At 40.1% G+C, this 9,552-nt stretch overlaps 1 pseudogene across 1 annotated transcript; it reads left to right on the top strand.

Annotated features, from left to right (window-relative positions):
- The first annotated feature begins 618 nt into the window (after nucleotides 1–618).
- On the top strand, nucleotides 619–9,304 carry LOC149510772 (putative disease resistance protein At1g61300 pseudogene; annotated as a pseudogene). The gene is made up of 2 exons (XR_016335058.1): nucleotides 619–3,047; nucleotides 8,479–9,304. The product of XR_016335058.1 is annotated as a putative disease resistance protein At1g61300 pseudogene (transcript).
- Nucleotides 9,305–9,552: the final 248 nt, after the last annotated feature.

Here is a 9,552-nt window from a genome sequence, read left to right as displayed (position 1 = left end):
TTCTTCGAAATGACTGACTATTTTTCCACATATGATATTTCAATTATGTCTAATTATTCTTCTTTAGGTCCAGTGAAAAAGTTAAAAATTTTAACCAATGTTCTTAAAGGAAAGTGATTTGGTTTATTTAGTCGTCGATGTGCACGCCAAATTGGACCAAGTTTGTGCATATTCCACACAACAGAAAACCTACCCCACTAAATTAATTTTTTAACGTCATTATTGACTAATTTGTCACAAGTATAATGCATTGTTTTGATGTGCAACTTCCTCTTGACTGCCTCTGCCGAAAGGTAGATGCCAAAAGCCACCCCGGCCCCAAGGCCATCTTTTGCTCGGAAAAAATACATGCATGATTGTTACAAGAACCAATTTAACATAATTATTATTTGATCCTACCAAAATTAAAAAAAAAAAATCATATCATTACATGTAAAGTGTCTGATGTGTTTTTCTCTGTAGGTTGTGGTATAATTACCAGTTAAATCGGTTAGCAAACAGAATATTTTTAATGGAGTAAACAAGTAGAAAGTGGCAAATAGTAGTAATCCCACAGCAACTACTCCCAACACCCTTGGTTAAGTTAGAATTAGCAAACAAAAAAAAACTTCCAGGAGATATTCTCTGCCTTCTGTTCCCTTCTGCATATCTTTCTTTCATTTTTTCACCCTTTGGCTTGATATTCCAAAAAGCATCTTTGATTTCGTTCATTTTTCTCCTTTCCAGAAATTGTTCAACTCCCCCTTTAAAACCAAAGCCTAACTATGGGTAACATCTTCTCGATCTCAGCTTCATGCGACACTGTAATTACCCGCTGCTGTGATTGTGTTGCCGGACAAGCACAGTTTGTATGCAAGCTCGAAGAAAATGTAGAAGCTTTAAAAATTGCACTAGCAGAATTGACGGATCTAAGGAATGATGTGATCAGAAGAGTGAAAATAGCTGAAGATCAACAACAGCTGAAGCGGCTAGACCAAGTTCAAGGCTGGCTTGCGAGGGCAGAAACTTTGATTAATGGAGCTCATTTGTTGATTGAGCAAAGTCCTCAGGAAATTAAGAAATTATGTGTAGGAGGTTGTTTTTCTATGAGTCCCAAGTCCAACCTGAAGTTTGGGAAGCAAATTACCAAAATGCTCCGAGATGTTGTAGATCATAAGAGCAAGGGAGTTTTTGACAAGGTGGCTGAGGAGGAACCAACGCCTCTAGTAACTGAACGACCTACTGAGCATACTGTTGGTTTGGAATCCACATTCGATAAGGCTTGGAGCATCCTTGAAGCTGAACAAGTGGGAATTGTTGGCCTGTATGGCATGGGAGGGGTTGGCAAGACAACCCTCCTGAACAAAATCAACAACAAGTTCTGTGAACCCCCAAATCGATTTGATGTAGTTATTTGGATTGTAGTATCTAAAGGGTTTTACATCGGAAAGGTCCAAGATGACATTGCTAAAAGGGTGGGAATAGCTGATGGAACATGGCAGGACAAAACTCCAGAGGAAAAAGCTCTAAACATCTTCAGGGTTTTAAAGGAAAAGAAATTTGTCATATTGTTAGATGATATATGGGAGCGAGTTGATCTATCTAAGGTTGGGATACCTCTCCCAACTCAAAAAAATGGTTCCAAACTAGTTTTTACAACTCGTTCTATCAAGGTTTGTGGCCAAATGGAAGCTCAAAAGAAGATTGAAGTGCGGTGTTTGCCTGAAGAAAAAGCTTGGGAATTATTTCAAGAAAAAGTTGGTGAAGAAACACTTGATAGTAATCCATGTATTCGTGAGTTGGCTCATGAATTGGCCAAAGAATGTGGAGGCCTACCTCTCGCACTTGTCACCATTGCTCGTGCCATGGCTTGTAAGAACAAAGTTGAAGAATGGAAAGATGCAATTGAAGTGTGTCGGAGATCATCTGCCTCTGTTTTTCCAGACATGGGTGAAGAGGTATATCCACTTCTAAAATTCAGTTTTGATTCTCTTCCCAATGACATGTTTCGAACTTGCCTCTTGTACTGTAGTTTGTTCTCAGAGGACTACCCAATTGATAAAGAAAAGCTTATAGATTTCTGGATAGGAGAGGGGTTTTTGGATGGACATGGGAATACAAGTCTAGCTCGAAACCAAGGCCACCAAATGATTGGTTCTCTTCTTCATGCATGTTTATTGGAAGAAATAAATGAATTTCGCACAAAGATGCATGATGTGATTCGTGACATGAGTTTGTGGATAGCATGTGAATGTGAAGAAGAAAAGTGGAGGTTTTTTGTGCAGGCAGGCTATCAATTAACTAAGTTACCAGAAGTTCAGAATTGGGGAAGTATACGCAGGATGTCATTGATGAAGAACAGGATTGAAAATCTAGTAGAAGCACCTAACTGTCGTGATCTCCAAACTCTGTTTCTTAACGGTAATCAGTTGAAGGTGATCAATAATGACTTCTTCCAATTTATGTGTGGCTTAAAAGTTCTAAACTTGTCAGGCAATAGAGGTCTAGAAGAATTGCCAGTGGGAATTTCGAAATTGGTGTCTCTGGAATGTCTCGATCTCTCCTATACAGGGATAAGACAGCTACCAATTGAATTGAAGGCTTTAGAAAAGCTTAAATGCCTGAACTTGGAATACTCTGAGTCTACCATAAGAATTCCAAGACAGTTGATATCTACTTTTTCAAAGTTGCAAGTATTGAGAATGTTTCGCTGTTATTCTTTGGGCCAGGAAGTGGAAGATAATAGTGAATGTTTGGTGGAAGAATTGAAGTGCTTGAACCATTTGAATGTGTTGACTGTCAATACAACAAGTGCTTGTCACGAGTCGAGACTTAAGCTCCGAACCCGCGCGGCTCCGGGACCCGGGCATTCACCCTTCCGGCGTCCCAGATCAGCCTTCCGCCACGGTTCACACCCTTGTGAGGTATTGTCCGCTCTGGCCCCCCTGGCCTCACGGTTTTGTCCTACAAAAGGCGCCTCACAAGACGGAGATGGTGTGAACCCTTTTATACCCCAGGGACCTTCCTATTATGTTCGATGTGGGATTCAGGACTCCCCCTTAGGTCCGTGACATTCTCCCGCACCCAACCTCGTGACGCCCTCGTCACGGAGGCTGACCACCCTGCCTGCCTCCCTTGAGGTGCTCGGCGTGGATCGAACGGTATAGGGCTGGCTCTGATACCACTTGTTGCGCCTGAAGCAATAATCACAACAATACAGAAGCAATAGACAACAATCAATAATCAAATGCGCAGGAAAAATAAAGCACACCAAGATTTACGTGGAAAACCCTCCAGTGTAGAGGGAAAAAACCACGGGCCACCAGAAAAATCTTCACTATCAAATAATAGTTATACAAAGTTCTTCTCTAGCTAAAACTAGAGCTAATCAACAACTAGAGAAACAATTGGAGAAATCTCACCAAATAAGTGACTCAACAAATACACCCTGGATTTGTTCCTAGAGAGCTTCAAACCCGATCTTCACCGTTCAGAATGTATAACTCTGAATCATAAACCTCCTGACAAGGTTCCAACTCAATCGGACCACGGATCGACTTCCATTTAATCAACTCTCCCTTCTCCTTTTTCTCTCTCTGCTTTTCCTGGCTTTTCTTCTTTCTCTGCTTGGTTGTCGACACACACCTTAAACAACCCCACCTCTTTTTTATTAAGTAGCTAGGGCTCTGTGTAAAATAAAAGATCAAGGCCCATGGCCTTTACTTGGTCCAAAACCACTTACATGGGACTGGACCCCATTTTCCTAACAATCTCCCCCTCCAGCCCCATTAGGAGGAGATTCATCACCATAGCAGTTTCATTTGGAACTTACCTTGGCCAGGGAACTCATTCCGGCCAAGTTACTGCAAAGCTCAAGCTTTTCCCTGGGAAGTATCTTAGTCAACATATCTGCCACATTTTTATCAGTATGGACTTTCTTCAATAGCATCTGCTGTTCTTCAATCACTGAACGTAACCAATGATATCTAACATCAATGTGCTTTGTTCTAGCATGGTACATGGTATTCTTACTCAAATCTAAAGCACTCTGGCTATCACAAAATACCACATACTCTTTCTGATTCAACCCCAATTCAAAAAGAAAACGTTTCATCCAAAGCATTTCTTTACATGCTTCAGTTGCTGCAATATACTCAGCTTCTGTAGTTGACAAAGCAACACACTTCTGCAACTTAGACTGCCAAGATACAGCTCCTCCTGCAAAAGTGAACAAATACCCTGAAGTAGATTTCCTACCATCAAGATCGCCTGCCATGTCAGCATCAGTAAACCCTTCTAGAACTGGTTGTGAAACTCCATAAGTCAAGCACATTTTTGAGGTACCCCTCAAATATCTAAAAATCCATTTCACTGCTTCCCAGTGAACCTTCCCTGGATTAGAAAGAAATCTGCTCACTACACCAACTGCATGAGCAATGTCAGGCCTTGTACAAACCATAAGATACATTAAAGAACCGACTGCAGAAGAATAAGGAATACTAGACATAGCTAGTTGCTCTTCCTTAGACACTGGACAAGATTTCTTACTTAGGTGAAAATGGTTGGCAAGTGAACTGCTAACTGATTTAGCATGTTGCATGTTGAATCTACCAAGCACTCGTTCAACATACTTTTCCTGTGACAACCACAGCTTTCCAGCTCTCCTATCTCGAATAATGTCCATACCAAGAATCTGCTTTGCTGGACCTAAATCCTTCATATCAAAGGACTTAGACAATTGTTCTTTCAACCTGCAAACCATACTAGCATCTTGTCCTACAATCAACATATCATCAACATATAATAATAGGATAATGAAGTTACCATTAGGGAATTGTTTAATATACACACAAGAATCTGCTGCTGTTCTTTTATAGCTATGACTCATCATAAAAGAATCAAACTTCTTGTACCACTGTCGCGGAGCTTGTTTCAAGCCATACAAGCTTTTCTTCAATTTGCAAACTAAGTGCTCTTTCCCTTTCACTTCAAAACCCTCAGGCTGATTCATATAAATGTCCTCCTGCAAATCACCATGCAAAAATGCAGTTTTAACATCAAGTTGCTCAAGCTCAAGATTCAAACTAGCTGCCAATCCCAGTACCACTCGAATAGAACTCATTTTTACAACTGGAGCAAAAATCTCATCAAAATCGATGCCTGGTTTTTGAGAAAAACCTTTTACTACCAATCGAGCTTTGTACCTCACTAGTTTGTCACCATCCTTTTTCAACTTGAACACCCATTTATTCTTTAATGGCCTCTTTCCTGTTGGAAGTTTAACAAGATCATAAGTACCATTCTTTCGCAATGACTCCATCTCTTCTTTCATTGCTTTTAACCAGTGCTCTCTATCCGGAGTAGCCTGCACATCTTGAAAGCTTTCTGGCTCCCCTTCACTGGTAACTAAAATAAAATCTGAACTTGAATACCTGGTAGATGGCCTGCGCTCTCTAGTAGATCTTCTGGGCTGAGACTCTACATCACTTGATGCTGAAGGTAGCTCCCCCTGCTCAACACTCTCAGGTAGAGAGGATTGCTCCCCCTGCTCAAAACTAATAGCATCTGGCTCATCACCAACTGTAGCTGGCTCATCCATATCCCCAAGTTCTGTTTCTGGCTCATTTTCACCATCTGTGGCTCTTTCCTGTGAAATCCCTGTCGGTGTTGAAACATCACACTCAACAGTAACTCGTGTAGTCTTCTCATTTTTTTCAAGATCTGCTATGGTTTCTTTTTCATGAAAGACCACATCTCTGCTTCTGACTGTCTTTCTCTTTACTGGATCCCATACCCTGTAGCCAAATTCCTCATCACCATATCCTACAAACACACACTGTGTAGCTTTACTGTCAAGCTTTGATCTCTGCTCTTTCGGCACATGCATGAATGCTTTACACCCAAAAATTTTCAAGTGAGAGTATGAAGCATCTTTTCCTGTCCACACTCTTTCTGGAATGTCAAAGCCCAAAGGAACTGATGGTGACCTGTTAAGTAAATAACAAGCTGTGTTGACTGCTTCACCCCAGAATGACTTTGGTAATTTTTCCATCCTCAACATACATCTGACTTTTTCCACAATGGTGCGATTCATTCTTTCAGCTATACCATTATGCTGCGGTGTTCCAGGTTCTGTCCTCTCATGCCTGATCCCATGCTTTGAGCAATACTCTTCAAGCTTTTAGATGTGTATTCCCCACCATTATCAGTTCGAATACACTTCAAGGGTAACCCTGTCATCCTTTCAACCATGACATGAAATTTTTGAAAATTCTGCAGTACCTGACTTTTATATTTCAACATATACACCCAAGTCTTACGTGAAGCATCATCAATAAAAGTAACAAAATATCTGCTACCACCTAATGACTCAACCTCAATGGGACCACATACGTCAGAATAAATTAATTCCAATCTATTTTCTTTTCTCTGAGAACTTTTACGAAAAGAAACTCTATGATGCTTACCAAACAAACAATAATCACATGAATCGAGAGACATACCTTTGGTCAAGGGAATGAGAGAGTGCCTTGCCAAAACCTGTAACCCTTTTTCACTCATGTGTGCCAGCCTCCTGTGCCACAAGTTTGCTGAAGCATCATTTTCAACGGTATTTACCTGGTTACCGTTCAATTGCATCCATGTCTTATACATTGTGCAGCATAGTTTTCCCCTTGCAACTACCATAGATCCTTTGAGAAGCTTCCACTGTCCATTCTTTTGTCGGCTTTCATATCCCTCCTTATCAAGGACATTAATAGCAAGCAAGTTCATTCTCATATCTGAAATGTGTCTGACATCCCTCAAAGTCAACATGCAGCCTGTACTAGTTTGTACAACAATATCACCAATCCCAACAATCTGCGACACACTCTTGTTTCCCATCTTGGTACAACCAAAGTCTCCTGCTTTGTAAGTTGTAAACAACTCTCTCTTAGGAACACAATGATATGCCGCTCCTGTGTCAACTATCCACTCAATGCCGGGATCACTAACATGATTACAATCACCATGTGTACAAATCAAAGTAACTGAATCACTATCTGAATTCACTGCTGCAACATTGCCATCATCTGAACTCTTGCCTTTCTCATCTTTTCGCTCTTGCTTTAAGATTCTACAGTTTCGTTTTATATGACCCACCTTACCACAATGGAAACACTTCACTTTACCTCTAGACTTGGATCTATGTTTAGACTTACCACGGCCTTTTGAGTCCTGACCTCTGTCGATGTTTCTACCCCTGTTCTCTGTGACCAAAGCTTGATTCCCAGGGTCTACATCTTTTCGCCTCGCTTCTTCATTAAGCATACTGTCCTTTACCATCTCCAATGTCACCTTATAATCAGGAGCTGAATTAAGAACAGTCACCACTAGAGTATTCCAGCTGTCTGGCAATGAACGCAAAAGAAATAATGCCTTCATTTCATCATCCATCTTAAGTTCCATAGTAGTCATCCGATTAAATATATCTTGAAAATCACTCAAGTGCTCTGTAACAGATCGTCCATCCCTGTACTGTAAAGTTGCAATCTTTTTAACAAGCATAACTTTATTCATACCTGTTTTTCTCTCATACAATGCTGCCAATTTTTCCCAAACAATGTGAGCATCTGACTCCTGCGCTACATGATGGAACACGCTGATATCAACCCATTTTCTGATTGTAGCCAGCGTCTTTCTACCTAGCTTCTTCCAGCTTTCATCTTTCATATCTGCTGGTTTAGCCGAATCACCCAATACTGGCTCATACAAATCTTTGCAGTATAGATGATCCTCCATCATAGGCTTCCAAATTGAATAATTTGATGCTGTCAATTTTATCATAGAACCTGTATCACCCTCCATGATCTCAAACAGAATTTACTTCTATCCTGGGATGCTTCTGTATCGATGTCTCAAAATAACCCTCGCTCTGATACCACTTGTTGCGCCTGAAGCAATAATCACAACAATACAGAAGCAATAGACAACAATCAATAATCAAATGCGCAGGAAAAATAAAGCACACCAAGATTTACGTGGAAAACCCTCCAGTGTAGAGGGAAAAAACCACGGGCCACCAGAAAAATCTTCACTATCAAATAATAGTTATACAAAGTTCTTCTCTAGCTAAAACTAGAGCTAATCAACAACTAGAGAAACAATTGGAGAAATCTCACCAAATAAGTGACTCAACAAATACACCCTGGATTTGTTCCTAGAGAGCTTCAAACCCGATCTTCACCGTTCAGAATGTATAACTCTGAATCATAAACCTCCTGACAAGGTTCCAACTCAATCGGACCACGGATCGACTTCCGTTTAATCAACTCTCCCTTCTCCTTTTTCTCTCTCTGCTTTTCCTGGCTTTTCTTCTTTCTCTGCTTGGTTGTCGACACACACCTTAAACAACCCCACCTCTTTTTTATTAAGTAGCTAGGGCTCTGTGTAAAATAAAAGATCAAGGCCCATGGCCTTTACTTGGTCCAAAACCACTTACATGGGACTGGACCCCATTTTCCTAACAGTGCTTTGGGTCTCGATAGCCTTTTGCGTACTGAAAGGTTATGCAGCTGCACTTTAGCTATTCAGCTTCTACTGGTAAAGGACTCGAAGCGATTGAATATTTTATCTTTAGCGAATATGAAGAGTCTAGAATTTCTAGACCTTGGGAAGTCTGAAAGTTTGGAAGAAGTGGAGATGGAGTGGGGAGGGGTGGGCAGAATGATAAAAGCACAGAGCCACATTGAAACCTCTGTGATTGCAAGCAAACATTGCTTCCAAAGCCTTCGCGAAGTATTTATATACGAATGTTCAAAATTGAAGGACATAACATGGCTAATTCTCGCTCCAAACCTGAGGCAGTTTAATGTAGTGGACTGCAACAATATGGAAGAAATAATCAATGAGAGAAAACTGAGTCAAGTGGCTGAGCTAGTAGAAACTTTAAGCCTATTTGGAAAACTCGAGTCTCTTATCTTACAGTATTTGCCAGAGTTGAAGAGCATTTACTGGGATACACTTCCCTTCTCATGTTTGAAAGAAATTTATGTTCATCGGTGCCCAAAGCTGAAAAGACTTCCACTCAACTCCAACAGTGCAAAGGAAAACAAAATCAGCATTGAAGGTGAGAAAGAATGGTGGAAAGAGCTTCAATGGGAGGATGAATGTGCTCTAAACGATTTTCTTCCCTGCTTTACGTCTCTTACTGAAATTGCAGAGTAACCATATTACTATTACCATTTGTCTCTGTTATAATTGTTGTGTTTGAAACTGTTGCGGTGCGTTCTAAAATCGTGGATGATTTTCTGATTTGTATCATGTTCATTAAATTGACTAAGTTAATGGTGAATCTTTTGCTTATATGGATTTAAATATAGGCTGCATTTTAATGCTGAGTAAATAATTTTAGCTTCAACCTAAAAATCTCAATTTGTTTGATTTTATTTATGGTCAGCTAACATGTTATGCTACCAACTTTTTCTTGATTTAAACCCGTGCAGTAACTATTTATATTCTTCTCGTCTTTCTTTAATTATAAACTATTATCTATGTATAAAAGTGTGAATTTTAATATTGTTAAAAGTGATT

Source organism: Durio zibethinus, chromosome 28 (genome assembly GCF_047325235.1).
Source record: "Durio zibethinus cultivar Kanyao isolate XHJ-2024 chromosome 28, ASM4732523v1, whole genome shotgun sequence".
In the NCBI taxonomy this organism is placed as follows: domain Eukaryota; kingdom Viridiplantae; phylum Streptophyta; class Magnoliopsida; order Malvales; family Malvaceae; genus Durio; species Durio zibethinus.
The sequence above is the reverse complement of the archived record's forward strand: the minus strand, read 5'-3'. Positions and strand labels throughout refer to the sequence as shown.